Raw genomic sequence first — 6,726 nt, forward strand, 5'->3', positions numbered from 1 at the left:
GACAGAACCTATCGGTCGATGGCGCTCTTAATATTGGAAATATCACGAACACAGCTCACACCGTAAATCATTGCACTGATGTGGACGGACTCAACGCAATTTATGCAGGAATTTTGCACTCACTCAAAACGACCTACACTTATCGCAATAATACAACAATAACATCAGATACAAGTGATAGCACACTTTTGGGTCACGGTGGATAGATACCATCAGGTTAGAATCTTTAAACCAGACGTTACAAAACCGGTTGATGATAACATCGAGCTCCTTGACCAAAAGTGCTATCGAATGTATTTTATCGGGAAAATTCCTTATAATATCTAGTACATGGAATTGCGCAAAACCACTGTATCTCCCACCGTTGGCAATAAACGACTCCGGCAAAAACGACAAGACTAGAGTGAGTGAAATGTCCATGTTTATATTAATGTTAAAAGTCTATGTTTTTGTATCTCATTTTCTTGTAATTGTCACCTCTCTATGTCTACAGTTTTCCCTTGTAAAAGGCCACCACAAACGGCCGAAACGTCGGGCAATCTACAATTAAATCGTTTGCCTATATTATTCAGACTGAGAAAGCCGTAAATAACTGTGAACAGTCGTCAAACATCCAATCATAAGACGATTTGGCCTGTGCTAAGCCAAAGAGGACCAAACATTGCTGTAACACTAGAAACTCCAATATCTATTATTTTTTGGGAACTCAAATAGCAAACGAAAGCAAGTGAGTGTTCTTGAACTTTCTAAGGGAAAGGTAATTTATCGAAAAATGAATTTTGACATGAAAAATGCAAGGAAAAAATATGGCGATCAGTTCGGTTTGGCTTTACGCAAGCCATTTGTTTTGCCTATTAATAAAAGATTCAGGTGGACAATACCTGAAAAGTTTCCTAGAATTGCCAAAGAAAAACCATTGCAAGTTATTGCAAAATTTATTTGGTTTTTCAACCGGGTAAAATCTCACGCGGATTTGGCGCGTTTTTATCTTGTCGTCCTTCATAACAAACAATTCCCACGCGTTACTTCCTAAATCCGCCATATTTGTTTACATGGCTCGTTCGGAACCGTTGTTTTGGCTTCAGTCTTCGCGCAGCTCTACATAACCCTGTCAAAAAAATGCGGACGAACATGGTCAGGCGATTCAAAAAGTTTGACGTTTTATTAAACTCGCCTGTGCTAATTGCCCCCCGGAACAAATGCAATTGGCGAATGCGATTTAAAGGCAATTTCAATACTTAGACAAATTTTCTGGCGGCTGAAATGAACTTGGTTGTTTTTCGCGTTTTTTAAACATGGCGGTTCATGTTTGGTTTAAGCACAGATGTTGTGGTTTAAGCTTAATTTTTTTTTTGAACAATTCACTTCTACTTTGTTTGTCTAGTGCACTTCATTTAGCCAACAAATGTGTTTTGAAATTGTGGAATCGTGTGTATGTATAGTAAAACAAGATATCTGACCTAAAGTCTTAGTGAACGTCAGATTGTGATAAGTTTTGAAGTGCAATACCAATTTCACCATTGATTCTTCCTACAATTTGGTGGTGATTACCTAGTATACTGGTAAGTATATGTGAGTAGATAATGAATCCGAAAATAATTATTAGGGTAAGGTGGGGCAAATCCGACCTAGTCAATGGTTTTGGCTGTAAAATGCTCATTTTACATCGGATCCAGTCGTTTTATATACCAAATTAAAGGTTAGACTCCTGGGCAACTCTCTGTATATGGCATTTTATTTGGATCTTCGGAATATCTTGAAATACAATCGTTTTACAAAATTGTTCATTTTTGCTGTTTTCAAAAATGGTGGGGTAAACCCGACCTCCTATGTTTTTGGTTGATTTAGTGCAGATATTACTCAAATTTTATGGTTTTTCAATGATAATGTAGTGTTATTGAATTGTAACACGAAGAAAATGGAGTTCAATATCAATCTTGGAATGCTAAAATCACGAGCAGTAGCACGTAATGATATTCCCATTTGCATCGGAGCATCTGCTCGACGAATACTATAATCATCACTTTTTTGTGTCTTTCGTTTGTAATTATGAACCATTTTGCATAAAAATAATAAATAATAACAATAAAAATATATTTCAATTTGATGAATAAAAATTTTCTTAGCAAAAAAGCGGTCGGATTTACCCCAATATTTTGAGGTCGGATTTACCCCACCGCGTCATTTTTCATTACGATGCAATTAAAAAATATATGAAAAAGGTTGAACTAAATTCATCTATGCACTTTGTAGGACTTAAATCAAAGAATTTAAATCCACTTACATCTATTATGTAATCACTTTAAGAATCAGAAATATCCTGTAGTCAATGATGCACAAAAGTCAAATCAAAAATTGTAAAACACACTTTTTGTCGTATGAGCATCTTAATGTAGACTAATAAAATGCTGTCATACCACCATTATGATTATTTTCGATGCTCTACACGACAACATTGATATTAGTTTGCGTATTGCTTCTGATTTTCGGTAACAGAGGGGGGTCGGGTTTACCCAACGGTCGGATTTGCCCCACCTTACCCTATATTTAATTTTCATATCAGGTAATTAAGGGCGATTAAATGGCGCATTCCCTGGGCGATTTAAGGGCGGTTAGAGCGGCTGAAAAATGACGGCGGAAAATCGCCTAAATGTTGCATTTGAAATAGCCCCCTAATTGCCAGCAATTTGCTGGCAAATTGAAGGGCAATTAGCGCATCCGAGTTGGCAAATAGGCCCCCATTAGCCAGCAACTTGCCCTTTTTGACTGGGAAACATCATCTCTGGGCTGTACAAGCAAATTTATGCATGTGTTGTATACAAATTAATGCGTTCGAGATTGTATACAAAAGTGTGTTTAAAACGAGCACAACATAACAGAAAAAGCATGGTTTTAGATCGGACAAGCTAAGTCGCCTGTTGCATGGCACTGCATAGCGTACCTCCACAGCCAGAGCCAGTGTAAAGAACTTATCAGTTTGCTACACTGGCTGTGGAAGAAAGAAGCGCAGTGCTCTGCTCTGCCAGCCGTTCAACAGGCAGCTGAGCTTGTCCGATCAAATCTGTTCTTTAAATGTCGTCACTAATAGAAGTACAGCGCGCTAGGTACATAAATCTGTCGTGCCAGACTTGGGAAGCGCAAATGTGTGGTTTTTTGACTCTGTTATACATATAAAATTAAATTTCTTTTAACGGCTTTGTTAGTCTTGAACTTTATTTTCCCCTGAAGATGATGCCTATATTTTTCCCTTGATGATGATGCCAAAAAGCATCGAAACGTCGGACAAACATTAAAATTCGTTCTATTATTTCTCATAAGACTTACAAAACCGTTAAAAGAAGCTTTATATACACCATAACAGTCGAAATCTTCATTTACTATGTTATACATTATCGAAATTTTTAATGCCATACCTCTATAGGTTTATCTATTGGAATATGTTCTTAGAAATATTTCTGAGCAGTGCGTGTAAAACTTTTGAAAATTTATTGTGAGATTGCTGAATTATGACTGGCTGATTAAAACCTAACCACTTTTCGTTACATATCAATATCATTGAATTTGCAAAGTGCATCCCCGTATCGCAAACAAAGACGTAGCCCTACGTCAAAAAAGCAATTGTCTGTCTGCTTCTGGGGAGATCAAGTTTTAAAGCTTCCCGTTTTTTGGCATAGAACTTTTAAAATTATTAATCTAAATATGAACCATTGTGCCAAATGCCAAATGATGCCTTGAAGTTTGGTGTCCTTTGTCCAGGTGTTTTAAGCTATTTTTAGTAGCCTTGACTACAATAGATCTCTAATCATAGTTCTATTGGTGTTCCTCAAACTTAGGTATAACTTATTTCTTAGAAACTAGAAATTCCATCTACAACTTTTTTTAAAAGATCAAAATCTTTTGATCGACTTAGTGGAATATCACAATTAACCCTCTTAAAATACATGTCGTCCGCTTCATTCCACTATAATAATATTGAAACGCAATTGCTTTTCACCATCAAACAAGAGATTCTAGTATTTCGACTACGATGTGAAGTCTTCTTCAGTGTTCATATCAGTCTAAAGAAGATTCAGTTTCAGTTTTAATTCACTTTATTTCTTTTAATTTGTTTTCTTATAGTACTTGTAATTTGTCTCCTAAGTGATATAGAATTTTCTCTTCAACTTTGTGCATATCGTCCTGTTTTTGTGTTTATCGTTCCTAGTAATAATTTTTTAAATGTTTACCGAATATAATGGAATTTATTTGTTTTGATTTTATAACCTAACCTTAACCTCCTATGTACACTATTTATAACCTAACCTATAAGAAAGTTCTTATAAGCATATATTCGGATAAATAAATTTGTTAGTGTTTGTGGTTATTCTTTGTGTTACGGTATTTACATTTGGCAAGCTGTGTAGGGGATACCGGGGCTAGTTGGCGGTGTTTTCAGTTTTCATTTTTTTACCGCTTTGATTTTGGTAGATCTTGCAAAATAGAACACGTTGCATGAAAGGGTAGACTGTTGGCAACATCTCTGAATTTTATTAAATTGTTTGATACGTTGTCTTCATTTCTAGAGACAAAAATATGTGACACGGAAAAGCCGCCAACCCCAGCCTCGGGGTAAGTTGGCGGTATGTATGGGGTAGTGGTCCATATGAAATGTGCCGAATGTCTTTTCAATAAAACTGTATAGTATTCGACACTTTTCATTATATTTCAGTCTCAATAATCCGCCATTTTGACTTCGATGCGTAGCAAATTTTCGAAATTCTTCAGGCGATTGGCTGAAATAATTGTCCCCTGCGTTGACGAGAGACACAAATGGAGAGACAAGAATGGTATTGTTACAAACGAGTTATTACTAACTATCGCCAAAAACAGAAATGGCCAAAATAAATCTTCTAAAGCTTCAATCATGCCGTATGTATTCGATAACATATCAAATTGTTTCAAAAATCTCGCAATAACTACCTTAGAATAAGATGGTAGATTCCACATATGAAAATGTTTTGTAAGATTGAGATTAAGAAGTTCTATAATTAATATAAGGACTTTTTGTAAAAAAAATTTTAAATGGGATTTATTCTCTAAGGTCCACAGAAAAATAAAATAAATATTTTAAAAACTATTGGGCTTTGAAAAACTTGCGAAAACCACTTATATACGACCATTTTGCTCAAAAATGACCATTTTTCATAAATCGCATTTGCGGAACCTCTAGATGATTTTTTAGAAACTTGATTTGTTCTACAAAAGTGCTTTAAATATGCTGATCTTTCATTATAGGGTTGAGCACCATAACTTTTTGAACATCAATTTATTTTGGGAAAGCCTAGTGCACATGTTTGCAATACTCTCAATATCTGTGTTGTTTCTGTTCACGAATTCCAGGATGCGATCAAGTAGAAGCTTTTCATAGATCTTGCTCAGATATAACAGCAGGCTGATAGGTCTGTTACTCGAAGGTATCGTGGGGTCTTTCCCGGGTTTGAGGATCACTGTGTATTTGGCCAGCTTCCAAACGGAGGAGAAGTAGCGAAATTCGATGCACTTGTTGAATATAGCTGGTTAAGAGATTTTTCAGGATCAAATTGAATATGTCATCGATTTGATTCTGGAAAATCTGAGTCCAAAAAAATCCCATTGCTACGGCCTTTTATACCGAAAAACGGCCACGTACCTCAGTTTGAATTATTTTAAAAACATGCTTTATACTTAAACTGTGAGGGTGTCTATCTTAGTCGGAGTGTCCGTCTTCGACTCACTTTTTCTATGAGTTGATTGCAACTCTGAAAAAATTTTCTCTTAAGGCCGATTTCTTCGCACTCGCTTAACTTTTAGACCAGGTTCACCAGTACGTTTAAGCCTGGCTTAAGCGCTAAGCGACGGTGAAGAAATCGGCCCTTAGTCTCCCTACTCTAAGCAGATAATAATTATAATGCACCAGTTTTACGAAAATATTATCTCAAACAAAAAATGGGATATAGAATCTTTCGCAAAGTGCATCGTCGAATAATCAAAATACATTAACAGGTAGCAATCTTTTAGGCTATAGTTGCTATACCCCAGCTCGGAGGAATGCCTTGTATTGCCTCGTGCCAATAAACACCTGCGCCTGCTGTTCCTGGACCGGTATTCGAAGTGTGTTCAAAGCACGTTCTCAAACGTGATCAACTAGACTAGACCACCAGCTTACCTACTTTACCAGATTTGTAGAGAGCCGCTGTGTTTTCATAGCTATAATATTTGATCAGCATGGTAACGAAGCGCTGCTGAAAAACCCGATGCTTATCAGATTGCAACTGATTCAATTTTGATAAAGATGTTTAGAAAATTAGCCTCAATTTGTCCCCGCAATAGGCAAGAGCGAGAGAAAAAGAAACATCTTCCATACACATATGTAAACTAGAGTGGACAGTGGCGTCACTAGGATTATCTTAGCGAGGGGTTTTGGTAATATATTTTCAGATTTTAGCAAAAAAATTAAGGTGACCCCGAATATAAGTTGTAGAGGAACCCGGGCTATTCGGACCTACCTAATGGAGTTTTCGTTTTTTCTTGGTGCTACACCGGTGTATTGCAAAAAAAAAGTTTGAATGAGTGTAGCACCGACTATACCGGTGTAGTGCAGAGTCAAAAACGAAAACGTCATAAGAAAATCGCATTTTTAGGTAGGTAAACGTGAAATAAGCATTTCCGAAAAGTTTTTACCCAAGCAGTCTAGTTCAAAAGGCCTCC

Source organism: Topomyia yanbarensis, chromosome 2 (genome assembly GCF_030247195.1).
Source record: "Topomyia yanbarensis strain Yona2022 chromosome 2, ASM3024719v1, whole genome shotgun sequence".
NCBI classification, from domain to species: Eukaryota; Metazoa; Arthropoda; class Insecta; order Diptera; family Culicidae; genus Topomyia; species Topomyia yanbarensis.